General features: G+C 45.2%; 1 protein-coding gene across 1 annotated transcript in view; it reads left to right on the plus strand.

Moving 5' to 3' along the window:
- The first annotated feature begins 757 nt into the window (after window positions 1-757).
- Rab7a (RAB7A, member RAS oncogene family) overlaps window positions 758-23,627 on the plus strand; it is a 36,316-nt gene continuing 13,446 nt past the window's right edge. The window contains exon 1 of the mRNA XM_048356373.1: window positions 758-925. The gene's annotated coding sequence lies outside the window, so the exon portion shown is untranslated. The remainder of the gene's footprint in view (window positions 926-23,627) is intronic.

Raw genomic sequence — 23,627 nt, forward strand, 5'->3', positions numbered from 1 at the left:
CCAAGAAGGCGTTTCTCTGTCTGTGTGTGTGCACCAGTCCCGGGGCTCGAACTCCGGGCCTGAGCACCATCTCTGACCGTTTCTTTCCCCTTCCAGCTTTTTGGTCGGTAATTGGAGCTCAGAGTCTCGCAGACTTTCGGCCCGAGCCGGCTTTAAGCTATGGGCCTTGGCTCGCCACCTCCTCGAGGAGGAGCACGGGTATTTCCCGTGACCCTGGGCGGTCATCTCGGTTCTCCTGTGGTGAGTGGCCCTCGCTCTATGACTCGGTCTCCGGTCTTTCTTCGTGCAGTGGTTCGATCATCTTTCCTTAACTAGTTAAAGTCAGGACAACTGTCCCAACGGTGGCCGTCCGGAGGACGGGCCTGGTCGGGACGCCTGCCCTTCCGCCCGGCCCCGTGCACCTCTCCGGAGCTCCCCCGCTACGGGAACGCGAAGCCGGGGCTGGGGGCCCCGGCGGGGCTCCGCAGGGACACGCCGGGAGGGCGGGGGTTGAGTGGGCCGGGCCCGGCCCCGCGGTTCCCCGTCCCCGGGCGGCCGGGGCCCCCGCCCCCGGCGCTTCTCAGCGGAGCCGAGCCGGGGCCCCCCCGGGCGCCGTCCCGGGCCGTACGGACGTCCAAGATGGCACCCGCCACCTGGGGGCGGACATGTTCGCGCGGCGGGAACGTGACGCCCGGCCGGGGCGGGGCTCTCCCGCACTCCAGCGTCGTCGGGCGTCTCGTCTCGTGACAGGCACTTCCGCTCGGGGCGGTGGCAAGTGGCGGAAGTGGGAGCGGGGACCGAGCCTTGGCCATAAAGCCCGAGGCGGCGGCGGCGGCGGCGGCGGCGGAGGCTGAGGGATCGCAGGCCGACCGCTGGAGCCGGAACTTGGAGCACTCCGCCCCGTCCTCCGTCGCGTCTCCTCGCGGAGCCCCGCGCCGCGGCCGCGGTGAGCAGTGGGCCCGCCGGGCGGGCGGCCTGCCCTTCCCCCCCGCGGCCCCGGGCCTGGCGCCCCGCGGCCTGGGCCCGACGGGACGCCGCGGAGCCGCTCGGGGCTGGGGCCCGCGGGCGAGCCGCACCCTGACGGGCCGGTCGGAGGGGGCCGGTGGCCTCCGGCCGACGCCGACCCCAGGCCCCTAGTGCGTTCGTGGGTGGCGTCGAGGCGGGGGCCGCGGCTCCCGGGCCGGCGGCGGGGCCCCCGGAGCCGGGCCGCGGCCCCACCCGCCCGGCCCGCGGTGGGCGAGGTCCCCCGGGGCCACGGAGTCAGGGGGGCCAGCCAGGTCACGTGCCCCGCCCGCCCCGGTGTCCGGGCGGGCGCCGCGCCGGTCCCGGCGGGCGAGCGTGTCGGCGGCGAGCCGTGGGGAGCCCCGGGATCCCGCGAACTTTTCCGAGTTCCTGGGGAAGAGGCAGTGCGGGCCGTGGGGCAGAGTTTGCTTTCCGACTGGCCCAGGGCCTCCGCTGGCCCCCTCCTGTCAGCAGGGTGCCTTCAGGTCCCTGAAGGGGGGACAGACGCCCGGAGTGGTCGCCGAGCTCCGAGCCTCGGTCGAACGGGGGGCCGCCGGCCAGGCGGCAGAGATCACGCTAGGCTTAACTCTTCCAGCAGCCTGCCCCAGTCCCACTGCTGTGTTTACCTGAGAGAGCTCGGAGATGAGAGGGGTTAAGTCATTTGTCCAAGGTCACGCCGTGGATCAGTTTTGTAGAGCTAAGATTCAAGCCTGAGCACCAAAGCACCGTGCCCGGACTCTCGGTTGTGTTGCTCTCCAGGTCCTATGGAACTTGCCTCTTGAAAACAGTCCCTCACTCCTTCTCCCTCCTGTCTTTCTAGTGAGGTCATCTGAGAGTCTCTGGTAGCATTCGTTCTACCTTAAAGCTATATGTGACTGGTAAGATAGTGTGGTGTAGGGCCCACAGATCAGAAGCTCTGATTCTGGTAAGGCACTACCTGAGTTTTGAAAGGTTTTGCCATCTAAATCCATAGAGTCACGTCCGGCAAACCTTCCATGTGAACCTTTCAGCAGAAGTTGCTCGGTTGTCCGGCTTGTTGGTGCTTAACTTGGAAATACTGCATCTTTGGATTTCAATAGAACAGGCCCTGTCTCTTCCTTGTGACTTAAGCAGCTGATTAGCCTCATGACTTCTCATCCATGGATTAATAAAGTCTCCTGTTAGTGTGTTTCTCTCTTTAAACTTGAGGGTTTGCTCGTATTTCAGACTACAGAACTGGGAAGTAAGTTATGACTACTTCTTCTGAAGTACCAAGCTAAAGCATAGTGCTCACAACTCTTATGTCTCCTAATTGTTCACTTCTGTTTACTGTCCAGCCTGATGGATTTAAATGAGTAATACATGATACAGCCTTTTATAATGTTCGAGTTTAGAGGAGAACAGTGATGAGCATCTTTTCATTCATGAAATAGTTTGTGTACCTACCATGTACATATCAAGCATTGCTGGACATTGACTCAGAGAGACAGGTATGGTTCTTGTCTTCAAGGAATTATAAAATGGTGAGTGACTGTGGCCAGAAACTGTTGTGTAATGAACTTGAGGCTTTTGGATGAAGACATTACTTTTCATCTCTGCAGGAAATAGTAGTAATCCATATAGTCTAGTATTCTAGTTAACTTGAAAGCTTTGCTAATTTTAACAATAGCATTTGTATGTTTTGTTCTTGAAAGGGTATAGAAGATAATTTATTACAGTTTCTAATTGATCATGCCTTTTGAAGAGTAATCCTTAACACTAAGCTTGTTTTTCTTTTTCTTTTTCTTTTTTTTTTTTGCCAGTCCTAGGCTGTGAACTCAGGTCCTGAGCACTGTCCCTGGCTTCCTTTTGCTCAAGGCTAGCACTCTGCCGCTAGATCCACAGTGCCACTTCTGGCCATTTTCTGTATATGTGGTGCTGAGGAATCGAACCCAGGGCCTCATGTATACGAGGCAAGCACTCTTGCCACTAGGCCATATTCCCAGCCCCAAGCTTGTTTTTCTTTCTGTGCTTGAAGCATCTTTAGTTCACTGGGGGGAATCCTTGACACTGTTTCTACATTGCACAGCAGTGTCTTTGAGCAAAGGCATGCTGGATTTTTTTTTCTTCTGCTGCTGACAGGAAAGCTTAATATAACATTTGCCAGGCATACTATCAGTGTTATTCTACATTTAAATAACCTGTGCCACTGTATCCCCAACTACTTTCCAGTTGCCCTTTAAAGGGGTTCTGGGTTGTACACTTGTGGGAGAACTTGATGAGTAAACAAACAGAAAAGCAGGAGAAGCCACTCTAAAAATAGTTTTATTAGGTATAGCCCTACCACTTGGGGCAGTGTTTCTTTTTCTTCTTTATCTTTTCTTTTGTGTCAACTGTGCCCATTATCAGAGCCCCTAAACCTCATAATCAAAGAGCAGTCCTTAAAATATAGTTTGCACCTGTAATCATAGCTACTTAGGAGGCTGAAATCCGAGGATGGGGGTTTGAAGGCAGCCTGGGCAGAAAAGTCCATGAGACCTTTTTTTTTTTGGTTAGTCATGGGGCTTGAACTTGGGGCTTGGGTGCTGTCCCTGAGCTCTTTGCTCAAGGCTAGCCCTCTACCACTTGAGCTACAGCACCACTTCCAGTTTTTTCTGGTGGTTACTTGGAGACAAGAGTCTCACAGACCTTTCATCCCAGGCTTACTTTGAACCACAGTACTCAGATCTCAGACTCTTGAGTAGCTAGCTAGGATTATAGGCATCTACCACCACCACTGGCTGAGACTTTTATCTCCAATAACTATTCAGAAAAAACTGGAAGTGGTGCCCTGGCTCAAGTGGTAGAGCTCTAGCCTTGCATAAAAAAGCTCAGGGACAGCACTCAGGCCCAGAGTTCAAGCCCCAGGACTGAGGATGGTGGTGGGGGAAGGGGGTGCGTGTATACACACACACACACACACACACACACACTTTAAAGCTAGTTTTCTGGCTCTACTACCAAGTGAAGCAAATAAGTTTGGTCTTTTGGTTGCCTTTTTTTTTTTTTTTTGGCCAGTCCTGGGCCTTGGACTCAGGGCCTGAGCACTGTCCCTGGCTTCTTCCCGCTCAAGGCTAGCACTCTGCCACTTGAGCCACAGCGCCGCTTCTGGCCGTTTTTTTTTTTTTTTTTTTTCTGTATATGTGGTGCTGGGGAATCAAACCTAGGGCCTCGTGTATCCGAGGCAGGCACTCTTGCCACTAGGCCATATCCCCAGCCCCTTTTGGTTGCCTTTTAACAGCATTTTTGCCTTGCATTTGTTGTTAACCTTTCTATGCAAAGATGGCAAACTCAGACCACACATGTATGTCAGTTGTCTTATGCACTGGTCCTCTCTGAGATTTCACTTAAATCTTTACCTTTTCCCTCTAGTCCTGGGGCTTAAATTCATTGTCTGTGCACTGTCCCTGAACTTCTTTGCTCAAGGCTGGCGCCACTCTACCACTTGAGCCACAACGCCACTTCTGGCTTTGTCTGTTTATGTGGTGCTGAAGAATCAACCCCAGGGCTTCATGCATGCAAGGCAAGCTCTCTACCACTAAGCCACATTCCCAGCCCCTTATGTCTTTTTTTAGTGATAAATCTGCTACATCATTTAAATATCTAAATACAGCTGAGATAGATTTGTCTAGATATTGGGCTGAGTTTCCCTGCGAACTCAACAGAGGCATCCTGATCCTGAGTAAGACTGAGTGGTGGCTCTTCTTGGTGCTGATGTCATGTTTTGAAGGGTTCTGAAGCTGTAGGAATAAGCTGCTCCTCTATCCTGTACTTTTTGGCTGTTGGTTTTCTGCTGACTCTTCCAGATAAGGTTGCCATTGTATTCTCAGACATAATTCCTTTGCGTTATCAAAACACTTATCTGTTAATGTCATCTAATAGATCTCTGTATTTCCCCGTCTGCACTTGGCTGCAGAAACATTTTTCAGTGTGTTGATCTCTTCAGTTATTTACTCTCACATCTTGTACTTTTTTTCTTCACGCATATGGCATTAAAGATTAACAAATAGTTTTTCTTTTCTTTTCTTTTTTTTTTTTTTTTTTTTGCCAGTCTTGGGGACTGAACTCCTGGTGTCCCTGCCTTCTTTTTGCTCAGGGTTAGCACTCTACCACTTGAGCTCCACTTCTGGCTTTTTCCATATATGTGGTGCTGAGGAATCAAACCCAGGGCTTCATGTATACCAGGCAAGCACTCTACCACTAGGCCATATTCCCAGCCCCTAGTTTTGCATTTATGACTTAAAGTTTAATATGTGTGTGTGGGTGCATGTGCAAGCTAGTGGTGGAGCTTGAATTTGGGGCCTATGTGCTGTCCATGAGCTTTCGTGCCCAACGCTAGCACTCTAACCACTTGGGCCACAGCTCCACTTCCAGCTTTTTTGGTGTTTAATTGGAGATAAGAGCCTTACAGATCCTGCTTGGGCAGGCTTTGAACTGTGATCTTCAGATCTCAGCCTTCTGAATAGCTAGGATTACAGATATGAGCCACTGACACCTGGCAAGAGCTTCTGACTGATGCTTTGGACAGTGATTCATGAATTAAAAGTAAACCTGATGTGGTTGAAATCAAAGCAGGCTTTTTAGGAATATGACTAGCTTCAGTTTTATTACTCCATCCAGATTTTGATTTTGAAAAGAAATTTGAGAATAATAACTCAGAAATTTCTCCTGGGGGGAAGAGAAGGCTTGGGAGTTAGTTCCAGTGGTGACATTCAATATTGGCTTTGTTCATTTGCTTGAAGAAGCAGTACTTGATGCATTGGGCTTGGAGTCCCCTGGGACTTTCTGTTTTTGTGATGTCATCACAGTTGTGGAGATTGGTCTGCTTGATTCTGTCCATTTCCTGGTCACCTAGGACTGCCTGTGTTGGCAGAAACAAATCTGAGGAAGCACACTAAACCCTGAGGACTTAAGCAGTTCATGTAGGAATTTGGCAGCTGATTTTGCATGTATGACTGTTTGCAGGTAGAGGAAAGCAGGTCTCTGAGCTTCTTCAGCCTTTCAAGTAAAGACAGCCTGCCTCTTACTGGTGTGACCCATCTTACTTCAGTTGTCCTTTAAATATTACTTTAAAAAGTAGTATGTGCGGGGCTATGGCCTAGTGGCAAGAGTGCTTGCCTCATATACATGAAGCCCTTGGTTCGATTCCCCAGCACCACATATACAGAAAATGGCCAGAAGTGGTGCTGCGGCTCAAGTGGCAGAGTGCTAGCCTTGAGCAAAAAAAAAGAAGAAGCCAGGGACAGTGCTCAGGCCCTGAGTCCAAGGCCCAGGACTGGCAAAAAAAAAAAAAAAAAAGTAGTGTGTGCATTCATGGAAATGTAGTGAGCCCCCTTTGTACAATTAATATTTGTTAATAATGAGTGGAAAAATTACTAATGTAAACGGTTATACCATTTGGTCTCCAGTCTTTAGTATCATTGTGATTTAAAAAAATGTCTTTAATTTGATAAACTTTTTATACTTCTAGATATTTTAAGAGTTTGTGGGCTGGGAATATGACTCTAGTAGTAGAGTCCTTGTATACATGAAGCCCTGGGTTCGATTCCTCAGCAACACCCATATAGAAAAGGCCAGAAGTGGTGCTGTGTTTCAAGTTGTAGAGTGCTCACCTTGGGCAAAAAGAAGCCAGGGACAGCCTCTGAGTTCAAGCTCCAAGACTGATTCCCCCTACCTCCCAAAAAAAGTTTTTAAAGCTACTGTCTTTTAAGTTTTTCCTTTTTTTCTTTTGCCAGTCCTAGGCCTTGAACTCTGAATCTGGGTACTGTCCCTGTGCTCCTTTTGCTCAAGGTTAGCACTCTACTGCTTGAACCACAGTGCCACTTCTGGCTTTTTCTGTGATTAATTGGGATAAGAGTCTCATGGACTTTCCTGCCTGGACTGGCTTTTAACCATGATCCTTAGATCTCATTCTCTTGAGTAGTTAGGATTATAGGTATGAGTCACCAGCATCCAGCCAAAGGTACTATTTTTTTTTCCTTTTGCCAGATCTAGGGCTTGAACTCAGGGCTTGGCCTCTTTCCCCTTGGGCCTTTCTGTGCTCAAGGCTAGCACTTTACCACTTGAGCCAGAGTGCCACTTCTACCTTTTACTGTTTATGTGGTACTGAGGAATCGAACCCTGGACTTGATGCACGCTACGAGAGCGCACTAAACCATATTCCCAGCACCCATAGATACTTTTTTTTTCTTTTCACTTTTTTTGGTACTAGGCTTGAACTCAGGGCTTGGGCTCTGTCCTTGAGCCTTTCTGTGCTCAAGGCTAGCACTCTATCACTTGAACCATAGCACCACTTCTGGTTTTCTCTGTTTATGTGGTACTGAAGAATCAAACCCAGGGTTCCATGCATGCTAGGCAAGCACTTTACCACTAAGCCATAGCACCAAATATTACCTTTTATATATCATATCTTGTTACTTTACAAGTATCATGGACTTACCTGAAATAGCTCTGGGTTTTCTGAGCCAGACCCTGTTAAAGAGCCACTGTTTTCTTTTTTTTCTGTCGGTTGAGGGGCTTGAACTCTGCGCTTGGGAACTGTCCCTGAGCTCTTCAGCTCAAGGCTAGTAAAGAGCCACTCTCTCTCTCTCTTTTTTTTTTTTGCCAGTCCTAGGCGGTGAACTCAGGGCCTGAGCACTGTCCCTGGCTTCTTTTTTGCTCAAGGCTAGCACTCTGCCACTTGAGCCACAGCGCCACTTCTGGCCATTTTCTGTATATGTGGTGCTGAGGAATCGAACCCAGGGCCTCATGTATACGAGGCAAGCACTCTTGCCACTAGGACATATCCCCAGCCCAAGAGCCACTCCTGGGGCTGGGAATATGGCCTCTTTCCAAGAGCCACTTAAATCCTGCAGCTTATGCCATTCAGTTGATGTGTTTTTTTCTTTAAAAGTATGTTTTGCTGGGCACCTGTGGCTCACACCTGTAATCCTAGTTAGTCAGGAGGCTGAGATATGAGGATCTGGTTTTGAAGCCAGCCCAGACAGGAAAGGCTGTGAGACTGTTCTCTCCAATAAACTGTTCAAAAAAGGCTAGGCCATATTCCCAGCCACATATGTGTGTATGCATGTATGTACATATATTTTAAAAGTATGTTTATAGGAGTCTTCCTGCCCTGCATTTGTATGGTGCTTACAGTTTACATGTGCTCTTGGTGTTCATATTTCTGCCTGAGATGGGTCTTCTTCCTGAGGTTGGGTCTCAGGGAGCTCAACTTTAGAGGGAATCTGTCTACTAAAACCGGCTCACACAGTTTCTGATAGGCCATCCTGCCTTTTCCATTACTTTCATTACATATAAGTTGACTCTTATAAAAACATACCTCTCTACTGTCTTTCATTTAAAATCACATGTCTTTTGGCTGATTATTAAACTAGTTATTTTTAAAAAGAAAGAGCTAGGAAGTATAAAAGAAGAAAAATTTGTGATTCACTACCTAGCAGGAGATCAAAGTATTAACTGATTATTTTCTTCCTTTGAATGTATACTTTAATAGATTCTTTAATGAAGTGGAGCCCAACCTTGACTTGGGTGTGAGCATTGACCTGGAAGGATAGAGCTTCTTGGATCCTTGCTACACCTTCATATACACTCAGTGATGGGAAGCCAGGGCTTTTGCTACTAGCATTGAGCATGCAATGAGTGCTAACATTTGCCATTGTTAGTGCTAACAGCTGAACCTTAAGCATCCCTCTCAAGAATAAGGTTTATTTACCATAGTAATAGTGAATAAAGTGTTGCCCATATCCTAAAGTAATTTGTCACCTGTGTTTTAGTAAAGATGCAACCATTCAGAAAATGCACAAATAGGCAAATAACCTGGGGAATTTTCATAAACTCAGAAGTTCTCTTGTATCTACCTCGCCATTATTATTGTCTATTCCTGAGTACTCAGTGTGTTGATTTTTATTTATTTATTAAAAATTTTTTGGGGGGCTGGGGATATGGCCTAGTGGCAAGAGAGCTTGCCTTGTACACATGAGGCCCTGGGTTCAATTCCCCAGCACCACATATACAGAAAACGGCCAGAAGTGGCGCTGTGGTTCAAGTGGCAGAGTGCTAGCCTTGAGCAAAAGGAAGCCAGGGACAGTGCTCAGGCCATGAGTCCAAGGCCCAGGACTGGCCAAAAAAAAAAAATAATAATAAATTTTTTTTTGGTTGGTTGTGGGGCTCTAACTCAAGGCCAGGGTACTGTCCCTTAGCTCTTTTGCTCAAGATTAGTGCTCTATCACTTTGCTCTATCACAGCTCTACTTCCGGTTTTTGAGTGGTTAATTGGAGTTAAGAGTCTCATAGGAACTGTTCTGCCTGGGTTGGCTTCCGACCACAATCCTCAGATCTCAGCCTCCTGAAGTAGCTGGGATTACCCAGCCTCATGAGCTAATTTTTTTTTGGCGGGGGGGCGGGGAGTAGGTTGTAGGGCATGAACTCTGGGTCTGGGCGCTGTCCCTGAGCTCTTCAGCTCATGGCCTAGCACTCTACCACTTGTGCCACAGTGCCACTTCTGGTTTTCTGGTAGTTAATTCGAGATAGAGTCTCACAGACTTTCCTGCCTGGGCTGGCTTTGATCTGCGATCCTCAGGTCTCAGTGTCCTGAGTAGCTAAGATTACACACATGAGCCACTGGCATTTTGTGTGAGCTAATTTTTGAAACTGGCTATTTTTGTTGAATTTTGTCTTTCTGTAAATGGAATTATATGCTATGTATCCTTTTGTCTCTGGTATTTTTTCAGGGGGAAAGGGTCACCCTAGGGCTTGGACTCAGGGTGTAGGTGCTGTCCCTGAGCTTTTTTGCTCAATGCCAGCACTCTACCACTTGCCACAGCTCCACTTCCTGCCTTTGGTGGTTAATTGGAGATAAAGAGTTTCACAGACTTTGCTGCTTGGGCTGACTTGAACTGAGATCCTCAGATCTTAGCTTCTAGAGTAGCTAGCTAGGATTACAGGTTTGAGCCACTGGTGCCCAGGCTTCATACTTCTGAAGGAACAATAACAATGTGCAATATAGCTGTTTTGGCCAAAAGAGAAAGAATTACTGGAGGCTCTTGTGCTATAGTTGATTGCTCTAGCCTGGACATGACATATCACTACTATGGACAGCTTAATGGTCAGAATGAGTCATACCACACAAAGCATTATGAAGTGTGATCCTATTAGTAGTCCCAGAGCTGAAAATACAGGGAGCACAATTGTGTCAGATAAGGCTTGGAGTATGGAATGACTATTGAGGGAAAGAAGTCCTCTTTGGACTTTTTTTTTTTGGCCAGTACTGGGCCTTGGACTCCGGGCCTGAGCACTGTCCCTGGCTTCCTTTTGCTCAAGGCTAGCACTCTGCCACTTGAGCCACAGCGCCACTTCTGGCCGTTTTCTGTATATGTGGTGCTGGGGAATCGAACCCAGGGCCTCATGTATACGAGGCAAGCTCTCTTGCCACTAGGCCATATCCCCAGCCCCATCTCTTTGGACTTTTTTTTCTTCGGCTAGTCCAGTGGCTTGAACTCAGGGCCTGGGCTCTGCTCTGTCCCTGAGCTTCTTTTGCTCAAGTCTAGCATTCTACCACTTGAGCCACAGCACCACTTCCAGCTTTTTCTATATATGTGGTGCTGAGGAATTGAACCCCGGGCTTCATGTATACGAGGCGAGCACTCTACATTAGGCCATATTCCCAGCCCCATCCTTATTATTTAATTAATTATATTTTTGAGCACCTACCATTTCTACAGGTCTTATGTAAACAATAGCTGTTCTTAGTTTGAAGAATCTGGATTTGCTGGAGCAGTAGTACTTATTTTAATTCTGTGTTCATACTGCTTTGAGTAATGGATTGAAAAAAAGACCTTAGAGGGGCTGGGAATATGGCCTAGTGGTAGAGTGCTCGTCTCATATACATGAAGCCCTGGGTTCAATTTCTCAGCACCACATATATAGAAAAAGCTGGAAATGGCGCTGTGGCTCAAGTGGTAGAGTGTTAGCCTTGAGCAAAAAGAAACCAGGGACAGTGCTCAGGCCCTGAGTTCAAGCCCCAGGACTGGCAAAAACCAAACCAAACAAAAAAGACCTTAGAAAGCAAATATTAGACTTTAAATTATGTTCATAACGTGTCTAACCAGTTCATGTTCTCAGTTTTCTGGTCTTTTCTTGCTGTATTATAACATATACAGTCACTTCATAATCTGTAATCTAAATGGATTCTTTACTGCTAACTGTTGTCTAATTTGAACAAGTTAGGTTTGTCACTTCTGGTAGAGGATTCCTAATGAATCCTCATGAATACCCTGGATTTGCATACATACATTTCTGCTTTATTATTAATTTTGACAGATAAAGTGGGGATTAATTAATTTTCTTACATAAAGTAGACTTCTGGGCTAGTTTTTATTTTCAAGGCTTTTGAGAAAATGTCAGCAATTGAATGGAAAGCTTGTAGGGTTTTTGTTGTTGTTGTTTTTTGGCCAGTCCAGAGCCTTGAACTCAGGGCCTGAACACTGTCCCTGGCTTCTTTTTGCTCAAGGCTAGCACTCTGCCACTTGAGCCACAGCACCACTTCTGGCTGTTTTCTGTCTTTGTGATGCTGGGGAATCGAACACAGGTCTTCATGTGTACGAGGCAAGCACTCTTGCCACTAGGCCATATTCCCAGCCCTGGAAAGCTTCTAGGTAGAACAAGTCTTCTTTCTGTCCTCTGGTTGTCTTTTGAAAAGCTACTAAGAAGTACTCATCATTTCATTTCTTTTTGCCAATCCTGGGGTTTGGACTTAGGGCCTGAGCACTATCCCTGGCTTCTTTGCTCAGGGCTAGCACTCTGCCAACTTGAGCCACAGCACCACTTCTGGTATTTTCTATATGTGTGGTGCTCAGGAATAGAACCTAGGGCTTCATGTATAGGAGCCAAGCACGCTTGCCACTAGGCCATATTCCCAGCCCTGGTACTTATCATTTCTACAGGATATTTTGTGAACTCCCATCTCTATCTAGCTGTTCCTGCCAAATGACGGTCTCTGGCTTGTAGTTCTGTGAGCCTGTGGAGGTCACCTGAACTTGTATAGCACCCAGTTTATGGCCTAGTGTCTGTTAGTGAAGTGAGAAGGTGAATCTGGCACTATTTGTTTTGTTTTGTTTTGTTTTTTTGGCCAGTCCTGGGTTTGGACTCAGGGCCTGAGCACTGTCCCTGGCTTGTTTTTGCTCAAGGCTAGCACTCTGCCACTTGAGCCACAGCGCCACTTCTGGCCATTTTCTGTATATGTGGTGCTGGAATTGAACCTAGGACCTCCTGTATACGAGGCGAGCACTCTTGCCACTAGGCCATATCCCCAGCCCAATCTGGCACTATTTTTTGTTGTTGTTATTAATTGGACATAAATTTTTTTACAAGGTGTTGTGCAAAGAGGGTGCAGTTACATAGTAGGGCAGTGTGTACATTTCTTATGATATCTTACAACCTGTTTTTCTATCCCTTGTCTAGGTCAGGTTGACATATATGCAATATACAATGTATCAAGAACATATACAGTATTCACAGACTTGGTAATCTGGCACTATTTGAAAGTTCCCATTTTGAATTTGTGAGAGGGACGTGCATGATTATGTGATTGCCAGCTCTGCCTGCACCCCAATCCTCAGGTAAAGTGTAGAGTTAATTAATAACTGCACCCATCAAACACTGCTTGTCAGAAAATGAGAAGTGAGTTTGTTCTTTGCTTCCCACCACTACAGTAGGGCACACCAAGTACTACTCCTGTGGGTACTGGAGAAGTAGAAAAGGTGAAGTCAACATGCAGGTTTCCTGTGGTGCACTGTGTGGACTGCTGTGTTAGGGAGAGGCTCAAGAAGGGCTCAGAGACTTTCTGCCCCAAGGGAAATTTTCTGACTGGCTGTTTGACACATGAAGAGCCATCTACAAAAAAGGATGAGATAGTATGTTAAAAGATGATTTGGTAGTAGACTTTAAGACAGTATGCTGTTACCGTTGCTGTTTGCTTGTTTTGTGGTGCTAGGATTGAGCCCAGGACCTTAGAAATGTTAGGCCAGCATTCTACCACTAAAGTAAAGTACATTGCCACCCCTCTGTGTGTGTAAGTAAACGAATACAAAATGGTATATTGAGCCAGGTGCTGGTGGCTCATGCCTGTAATCCTAGCTACTCAGGAGGCTTAGATCTAAAGATCATGATTCAAAGCCAGCTCAGGCAGGGTAGTCTGTGAAACTCTTATTTCTAATTATCCACTCAAAAACCAGAAGTGGAGCTGTGGCTCCAAGTAGTAGAGTGCTAGCCTTGCACAAAAGAGCTCAGGGAGAGTGCCCAGGCCCTGAGTTCAAGCCCTATGATTGGGGGTTGGCGGGGCTATTTTGTTGATAGAATAAGAAATTTTGAAAAGAAGTCTTTGTACTATCTCGGTCTATACCTACAAAGAGACAATTCTGTACAATTCCTGAAGGTTGATCAATAATACCCTTTAAACACAAGGGGGAATATGCCTTATTTTGTACTCTATTTAAAATATGCATCTGTATATACTTACATGTACATGTATATATATACAGAATGTTCACTATAACATGTGAGTTGGTTTCATCTAAATAGTCATTTTGGATTGAGGTAGGACAGAGATTCCCCCCTCTCAGTTTGGGTTTTCTTGATCTAGAGGCACCTCTCAGTTTGGGTTTTCTTGATCTAGAGGCACCTTCTGCCTAGGGGAGAGAGTTGGGTCAATATAACCTTGTAGATAGGTTAACATGACAGAACTTGGAAGCTGGTATCTAGGTAGGCAGTCATGTGATGGTGGTAGGCCTCGAAAATGAGGAATTAGTAAGACCTGAATGCAGTAGAAGAGCATGGTGTACATTATTACTCAGAAGATTTTAAGTAGGGCGTGTGGTTTTCAGGTGTGTTAGTATTTAATAGGAGCCCACCTAAGTACTGTCATGTGGCTAAAAAAGTAAATGGTTTGTGGTACTCATCTCCACATTAGTCATATTTCTTTATGATCATCTAGCCACATTACCTATAAGATAAGAAACAGATACTTGATGGTGATTATTCTGGTAGGAAGGATTTGCAACTGAATTTGCACAGATAGGTATGTGCACTAAGTCATAGCTATAACTATGGCTGTAAAAACCAAGGTAGCCTGTTTGAGAGGAGGCACAGACATGAGGTGGTTCTGGCCAAACACAGCAGAGCAAGGAAAAGAGAAACAGGGCTGACTGCTCCTGAAAACCGGTGTTAACTATCAGTGCCAGGTGAGGTATGTGCCCCGGATTTGTATCCATTTCTGGTACTTTGGCTTCCCCTGCCTCTCTTCACCAGCAGTCTGCCCCGGTCATATCATGTTCATGGCCAGGACTCTTTGGCTACTTGTACAATATAGCTGTTTTGTTTTTGTTTGGTTTGGTTTTGAGGTGTTTTTGTTGTTGTTGTTGTTGTTGTTTTGCCAGTGCTGGGGCTTGAAGTCAGGGCCTGGGCACTGTCTCTGAGCTTCTTTGCGCTCACGGCTAGCACTCTTGACACTTGATCCACGGTGCCTCTTCCAGCTTTTTCTAAGTAGTTTATTGGAGATTAAGAGTTCTGTGGAAAGTGGAGCTGTGGCTCAAGTGGCAGAGTGCTAGCCTTGAGCAAAAGAGCTCGGAGGCAGTGCCTAAGCCGCCCTGAGTTCAAGCCCCACAACCACCACCAACAACAAAAGAGTCTCACAGGCTTCCCTGCCCAGATTGGCTTCAAACCCAGATCCTCAAATCTCAGTCTCCTGAGTCGTTAGGAATTGCAGTTGTGAGCAACAGGAACCCGGCATATTGGCTGTTTTTTTAAAGGAAGAATTTGTTTAGTGAGAATTGCTGACTTTTAGATCTCTTTCCAAACACTGTTAAGTCCAGTTTATCCTGTTTGTACATACTAGTTGCCTGAAAAAAAAAAGCCTTTTTTAGGGGCTGGGAATATGGCCTAGTGGTAGAGTGCTTGCCTTGCATACATGAAGCCCTGGGTTTGATTCCTCAGCACCACATACATAGAAAAAGCCAGAAGTGGCGCTGGTAGAGTGCTAGCCTTGAGCACAAAGAAGCCAGGAACAGTGCTCAGGCCTTGAGTTCAAGCCCCAGGATTGGGGGGGGGGGGGAAGCTTTTCTTAGAGAAGATCTGAGGTGACTTCTGTAGAGCATTCTTTGTACTCTGCATTGAATATACTTCAAAAGATGCTTTCAATAAAGCAAAAGAAGCTAAATAGATCAGTAGAATACTAAAAGAAGCTAAATAGTTCAGTAGAATACTAAAAGTTTTCAGGTGTACTGGGCACAGTTACAAGGGAGTTTCTTTTCCTTGCAACTTGGGACTACCAGGCTCTTGTTTCTAGAAGAAAGCTGGGTGTGATAATTCATGTCAATACACAGGAGGTTGAGGAAGTGGGATTGAGAGTTCCAGTCCTAACACCTCAGTTTGTGCTGAATTCCATACAGTCGTATGCCAAGTAATGATGTTTTCTTCATGATAGTGATCCCTTGAGGTTATAGTCTTGTGACCTTGGAGCCATCTAGGCTGTATAAGCATCCCCTATGACGTTTTGACAAGGATGAAATTACCAGATGACACATTTCTCAAAATTTAATCTTGTCATTAAGCAATATGTGACTCTATGTAAGTATTCTTTGCCAGAACATAGTCTGTGTATTGGAACATGTGTTGTTTGTGTCCTCCACTTACAAATGTAATCCCAGCCCCTGGCTCAGTTTTTTTCTTCTTATTGAGAACTTTCATCTTTTTACTTAAACCATTTTATGGCTTTTCTAGAATATTTGAATTGCCAGCACTTCTTGTATGTTTTGGAGACATCAATAGGTAAAGTAATGGTTAATACCTTAGCCTCCTGAGTAGCTAGGATTATAGGTGTGAGCCACCGGCGCCCAGCTACTAAACTTTTAAAACTGGTACTGGGTCTTGAACTCAAGGCCTTGATCTCTCAGCTTTTTACTCTCACTGTTGGTACTCTACTACTTGAGCCACACCTCCAGTTCTGTTTTTTTGTTTTTGTTTTTTTACTGGTTATTGGAGATAGATTTGTCTGCCCCAGCTGGCTTCAAACCACAATTCTCAAAAGTCTGCATCCTGGGTAGCTGGGATTATAGGCATGAGCTACCAGTCCCCAGCTTGAATTACTAAAAAAAAAAGTAAGCCTTTTTTTTTGTTTTATTTTTTGCCAATCCTGGGGCTTGAATTCAGGGCCTGAGCACTGTCCTGGCTTCATGTTGCTCAATGCTAGCACTCTACCACTTGAGCCACAGCGCCACTTCTAGCTTTTCCTATATACCTGGTGTTGAGGAATCAAACCCAGGGCTTCATATATGCAAGGCAAGCACTCTTACCACTAAGCCATATTCCCAGACCCCCATTTTTATTTTTTAAGTTAACTTAGTCTTTTTTTTTTTTTTTTGGCCAGTCCTGGGCCTTGGACTCAGGGCCTGAGCACTGTCCCTGGCTTCCTTTTGCTCAAGGCTAGCACTCTGCCACTTGAGCCACAGCACCACTTCTGGCCGTTTTCTGTATATGTGGTGCTGGGGAATCGAACCCAGGGCCTCATGTATACGAGGCAAGCACTCTTGCCACTAGGCCATATCCCCAGCCCACACATCATTCACTCTTTGACAACTAATCTTAGAAGCTGTTTTTATGAAAAATAAACTGGTTGCTTTATTTTTTTTTCTGTAGACTTTTTAGATGGTATATGCTAAGTGTTTCTATAACCTCAAATTCTACAGTAGCAAAACTTGTTTACCCTGTGGCCCAAGACTGTTATCAGAGATAGGCCAGAGAGGATTTTCAATGCTTTAATCTGGAATAGATTTACCACAGAAGTTTGTCGAAGGCTTTTATGTTTTTTGCAGTGCTGGGATAATACCCTGAACCTCTTAAAAGCTAGCAGGACTCTGCTATCTCCGCCTATTTCCATATATATATATATATATATATTATGTGTGTGTGTGAGGGAAAGGGGTCTAGATCCATTGTGGGGCTTGACCTCAGGACCTGGGAACTGTCCCTGAGCTTTTTTGCTCAAGGCTAGCGCTCTACCATGTTGAGCCACAGTGCCATTTCTGGTTTTCTGGTTGTTAATGGGAGATACGAATCTCATGGACTTTTCTGCCCCGGCTGGCTTTGAACTGTGATCCTCAGATCTCAGCCTCCTGAGTAGCTAGGATTACAGGCATGAGCCACCAGCACCTAGCTATCCTAGTATTTTTAAGAGATAATTAAATATAAAATTATTTTCCTTACATTCTTGTTAAAAGTACAGATTTAATGAATAATCTATGATGTACAAAATAATGGAGCAATATTGTGAACCTCTTGCACCAATCAGCTATCCAGTCTTGTCTGTCGGTGCCTCCATATCTTATCTCGAAGCATGAAATCAGCCAAATACACTGGCTGAGATGAATGACTTTGTAGTGAGTGTTGGACTCCAGTCTTACTTGAGAATATCTTTAGAAATGCTATGCTTCCTGTAAGCTTTTATTTTTTCATCTATTAAATGAGGGCTCTCGTGTCTGCTTTAAAAGCCTTGTGTTGAGGACTGAGTGACTAGCCTTGGTGTGAAGGCTGGTAGTGCAAAGCCTGGTGTGGAGTGTTCCATGTGCTCCATATGCAGTTGTTATTCCTGTTTCGTGGGCTATATTTTTCTCCTGTTTATGCCCTTATTTGATTCCTCAGTTTGGAAAGTTACAAACAGCTGCCTATAACAGGACACTCCTTAATGAATGTTGTTTGGTTACTGTGTGACTTTAGATGCCCTCTGGTCTTTCCCCCCCAATTTCTAAAACATTATAAACCTTGAATTCCACTAGTTTTGAGGGCAGGGTGACTGTTGGGTCTTATTTCATGGACAGATATAGAACTACAAGAAAGACATTTAGCAGTGTTAGCTGGCTAAAGTTTAGGATTATTCCTTAGAATCTGTGCAAAAGCCATAATTCTAAGCAGGTACCTGCCTAAGGTCCCAGCTATTCAGGAGACAGAGGCAAGAGGATACCAGAAGGAAGCCCAAGAGTTTGTGCTAGCCAGGTGCGAAGCAGAGAGAGATTAACTTGAAAGAAACAAAAACAATAGCTCAAGTAGAGTTCTTGCCTGGTATTCAAGAGACTCTGGAAGCTTGGTGCTGGTCGCTCATGACTGTAATCCCAGCTACTCCGAAAGTTGAGATCTGAGGATCATGGTTTGAAGTCAGCCCTGGCAGAAAAGTCCCTGTGGGACTCTTCAATTAACCACTCAAAAACTGGAAGTGGAGCTGTGCTTCAAAGTGGTGAACCTGCTTGCCTTGAGCAAAAAGCTCAGGGCCAAGTGCCCATGCCCTGAGTTCAAGCCCTACAACCGACAAGAATAAAAGGTAGTATTTCCAGGGTAATGGGTGAAGATGAGCTAGCTTTTGATTAATTGTTAATATAAATAAGCATGATACTTGAAAAACTAGTTTCAGAATGCTTCTGAGTACTTTCCCAGTTTCTTTGTAAGATTTTGTTTAAGTTTTAGTTGTTTTTCCCAGGGGTGACTATTACTTTATTTGAATGTGCTTGTCTTTCTTAACTGTTTTTTGCATTTCTCTTTTTAATGTATCTTATTGTGAATCCTGAGTATTATTTATTTATTTATTTATGCCAGTCCTGGGCTTGGACTCAGGGCCTGAGCACTGTCCCTGGCTTCTTCCCGCTCAAGGCTAGCACTCTGCCACTTGAGCCACAGCGCCGCTTCTGGCCGTTTTCTGTATATGTGGTGCTGGGGAATTGAACCTAGGGCCTCGTGTATCCGAGGCAGGCACTCTTGCCACTAGGCTATATCCCCAGCCCCCCTAGCTTCTTTTTGTTCAAGGCTAGCACTCTGCCACTTGAGCCACAGCACCACTTCTGGCCGTTTTCTTTATGTGGTGCTGGGGAATCGAACCCAGGGCTTCATGTATACAAGGCAAGCACTCTTGCCACTAGGCCATATCCCCAGCCCAATCCTGAGTATTTTTTAACTCTTATTTTTTTATTTTTATTGATTGATTGATTGATTGATTGATTGGCCAGTCCTGGGCCATGAACTCAGGGCCTGAGCACTGTCCCTGGCTTCTTTTTTGGTCAAGGCTAGCACTCTGCCACTTGAGCCACAGCGCCACTTCTGGCCATTTTCTGTATATATGTTGCTGAGGAATCGAACCCAGGGCCTCATGTATACGAGGCAAGCACTCTTGCCACTAGGCCATATTCCCAGCCCACTCTTATTTTTTTTATTTGTTTATTAATTGAACATAAATTTTTTTACAAGGTGTTGTGCAAAAAGGGTACAGTTACATAGTAGGGCAGTGTGTACATTTCTTGTGATATCTTACGTCCTGTTTTTCTATCCCTTGTCTAGGTCAGGTAGACATATATACAATATACAATGTAACAAGAACATATACAGTATTCACAGACTTGGTCTCTACTGTCTCTCCGTCTCCCTTTGTTAACAGTCATATATCAGAGAGATCATGCCCCTTTGATTTCTGTGTTCTAGGCTTGTCTCGCTCAACATTATTTGTTTGAGTTCTGACCATTTCCCTGCGAACAACAATATTTCACCATTCCTAATCGCTATGTAGTATTCCATTGTGTATAAGTACCATACTTTTGGATCCATTCGTCTGTGGAGGGGCATCTGGGTTGTTTCCATATTTTGGCTATTGTGAATTGTGCCACGATAAACATGGAAGTACAAATGTCTTTTTGATATCTTGGGTTTTGCAGTTTAGGATAGATGCCTAGGAGTGGTATGGCTGGGTCATAGGGTAGGTCTATATTGAGCTTTTTCCACTCTTATTTTTTTAAATTGTTGTTATGAAGTTGATTTACAGAGAGATTGCAGTTACATTAGTCAGGTTAATTTAATACATTTCTTTTTGGACAATGTCACCTCTTCCTCACTCTCCCAGTTTTTCCCTCTTGCCCCTACCCACAAGTTACATAGTTCATTTTCCACTTTGTATCTACTGAGTACCCCTGCTGCATTTGTTCACCCTTTGTCCTTTCATTTCTTTGTGTCCCCCTTCCCAAATACAGATAAAGAAACAAGACAAAAAGAAAAACAAAAATAACAAAAAAGGGGGAAAACACTCTTGTTTCCATTTCCTTGTCTTTGTAAGATCATAAAAGTTAATTTCACTCTTACAATATAGGTAATAGAAGTAGAGATCACCAGTGGACATTTTATAGCCACTTAGGCAGCTTCTTGTGGCAGAGGTTGGTTTGAGTTTGTTTCTTAGCCCTATTGCAGAAACACATCTAGTTCTTATTCCAGAGAATCATTAAGCACAGAATGTATGGTAAAAGGAGATGTGGGGTTCCTTTGGGTTAGCTGTTTTCAAATGTATATACTATGCTAATGTTATCCTTGGATGATGAATCCAAGTCAGAAAAAGACACAGTCCCTAACTTGCTAGCCAGTGCACCAGATATGTTACTAGAAATTTAGGGCAGCTATAAATTGGCCTTGGTCCTTGGTCTCACAAGAGAAAAATTCAGGAATGCTGGCTGGAGTCCTTGAAGATGGCTTTCTGAGTGATGGATTTCCTTTCTGTTTGCTGTAAGATTTGTGCCCTAACTAACTCCTAAGTGAAGAAAAAACAAAACAAAACAAAACAAAAAACACCTCTGCTTATGTGTAGTTTCATTTTCCATAGTGAACAAGGAAGCTTTTATCAGAATTAAAAAAAAACACCAACAGATTTAATATTTATTTTCCCCGTTCCTGTCCTTGCTGTATGGGATTTTGTGTGTGTGTGTACACAATGCACTTCTCTAAAAGTTATAGTAAGGGAGGACTGGGAATATGGCCTAGTGGCAAGAGAGCTTGCCTCGCATACATGAAGCCCTGGGTTCAATTCCCCAGTACCACATATATGGAAAATGGCCAGAAGTGGCGCTGTGGCTCAAGCGGCAGAGTGCTAGCCTTGAGCAAAAGGAAGCCAGGGACAGTGCTCAGGCCCTGAGTCTAAGGCCCAGGAGTGGCCAAAAAAAAAAAAAAAAAAAAAAAGTTATAGTAAAGGACAAAGGTATGAAATGCTCATGCCTATTATCCCTCCTATTCAGGAGGTAGAGATCCTCCCCATTTGAGGCCTGCTTGAAAAATAGCTAAAGCCAAAAAAGGTAGTAGAATACCTGCCTAGCAAACACAAAACCCGAGTCTAAACCCTAATAGGGTCACAGTAAATAAATGCTATAAGGAAATAAAACTCTGTAACCCTATTACTTGGACTTGCTAATATTTTTAAATACAATATTTTGTTTTCCTTATATGTAATATAAGTTATCTATAACTTTTCTGTCTCATATATGTAATGTGTGTATATAGCTCAGTATTTAGGTTTGAACTCAGGGAGGGGGGGCTTCACACTTGCTAGGTAGACATTTTAGCCTTCCCGAGCTACTCCATCCAAACATGCTCTGTATGATGTGTGCATCTCCTATACTACATTTATAGCCATTTTTATATTTAAATCTTTACTCTTCCAGGCATCTCCTTATTATTTGTTTATTGACAATCCTGAGGCTTGGACTCAAGGCCTGGGCACTGTCCCTGAGCTTCTTTTGCTTTAGGCTAGCACTACCACTTGAGCTACAGTACCACTTTGGGTTTTTCCAGTTTATGTGGTACTGAGGAACCAAACCCAGGGCTTCATGCATGCTAACACTAAGCCACATTCCGAGCCCTTTATTTTATTTTTTTTATAAGCTTACATTTCCTTATTTGGATCCTATGCTCCTATGAGCTACCACAATAGTGTAAATTAGGGAAATTCAAGAAAATGAATTAGCAAAAGTCATGCAAGGTTTATAGTTTGACTCAGTGTCCCTATTTTCTGAGCAGTGTCTATGGTACCCTTCAATTGGTACCCTTCCCCTACATGAGCGCTTCACCTCAGTTAACTTTCCCACTGTTTACTTGGGAGCTAAATAAAGGCAGATGTCACTTCTGATCCCATGCCCTGATTAGGGAGTTGCATCTGGGTGTTTAGAGCTATAAACACCAATGAGCCACCACAGGCTTCCCTTGGGCATGATGACTCCCTGCTGGATAGGTCTTCTAGGGAGCACCTGAGAGGCAGGCTGGGGTATTTACTCCCTGAGGAATTTGAGTTCCAAGTCAGGTGCTTTGGTCTGGGCAGTGTCCCTGATTTCTGAGCCATCTGCTCAGTGGACTCTTTCAAGAACTCCCACTCTTCCTGCAGTCAGCCTGCTTGCTGCCTGCTTCCAGGTGTGGCCTGTGATACAGTTTTATACTGAATCTAAGAAAATCTATCTGCCCCTTATCCTGGGGGGGTGGGGAGGATGGGGTAGAGGGAGGCAGCAGTCAGAGCTAATATTTCCTGTTTATGGTCTTGTGCACTACTGCCTTTGGAGAAATAGCTGACAGCAGTGCCTGGAAATGGGGTGTGGCCTAGTTACCTGGCCTGTCTAAAACCTGCTGTTCTTCTTCTTTCCTGTTGAACTTTGTTCTATCACCTAAGACTCTCAGAGACTTTTGCCAGTCCTAGGGCTTGAACTCAGGGTCTGGTTACTGTCCTTGAGCTTCTTTTTGCTCAAGGCTAGCACTCTACCACTTGAGCCACATTGCCACCTCTGGCAGTTTTGTGTAGTTTATTGGAGATAAGAATCACGGGGCTGGGGATATGGCCTAGTGGCAAGAGAGCTTGCCTCGTATACATGAGGCCCTGAGTTCAATTCCCCAGCACCACATATACAGAAAACGGCCAGAAGTGGCGCTGTGGCTCAAGTGGCAGAGTGCTAGCCTTGAGCAAAAAGAAGCCAGGGACAGTGCTCAGGCCCTGAGTCCAAGCCCCAGGACTGGCCAAAAAAAAAAAAAAGAATCTCATGGATGGGCTGGGGATATGGCCTAGTGGCAAGAGTGCTTACCTTGTATACATGAAGCCCTGGGTTCAATTCCTCAGCACCACATATACAGAAAATGGCCAGAAGTGGCACTGTGGCTCAAATGGCAGAGTGCTAGCCTTGAGCAAAAGGAAGCCAGGGATGGTGCTCAGGCCCTGAGTTGAAGGCCCACAACTGGCTAGGGGAAAGAAAAAAAAAAAGAATCTCATGGAGTTTCCTGAAGTAAGTTTCCTGCCCAGTCTGGCTTTGAAAGGTAGTCCTCAGAGTTCAGCTTCCTGAGTAGCTTGGATTATAGGTGTGAGACACAGGTGCCTGGCTCCTAAGAGACTCTTATCTCAACCAGCACAACGCCAGAAATGGAGATGTGGTTCAACTGGTAGAGCACCAGGCATGAGTGAAAAAGCCAAGCAAGAGTACAAAGCCCTGAGTTTAAACCCCAGTACCAGTGCACAAAAATTAAAGTATGATAAACTAATAGCAGTAGCCGAGCACTGGTGGCTTATGCCTATAATCCTAGCTACTCAGGAGGTTGAGATCTGAGGATCATAGTTTGAAGCCAGCCTAGGCAGGAATGTCTGTGAGACTCTTTAGCTCCAGTTAACCACCTGGAAACCAGTAGTGGCCTTGTAGCTCAAGTGGTAGAGTGCTAGCCTTGAACAAAAAGAGCTCAGGGCCAGTGCTCAGGCTCTGTTCAAGTCCCACAATGGACAAAAACAAACAAAAATAGCATTCAGTATTTACCAGTAGTTACCATTCTATTCAACTA

This window comes from Perognathus longimembris, chromosome 10 (genome assembly GCF_023159225.1).
Source record: "Perognathus longimembris pacificus isolate PPM17 chromosome 10, ASM2315922v1, whole genome shotgun sequence".
NCBI classification, from domain to species: Eukaryota; Metazoa; Chordata; class Mammalia; order Rodentia; family Heteromyidae; genus Perognathus; species Perognathus longimembris.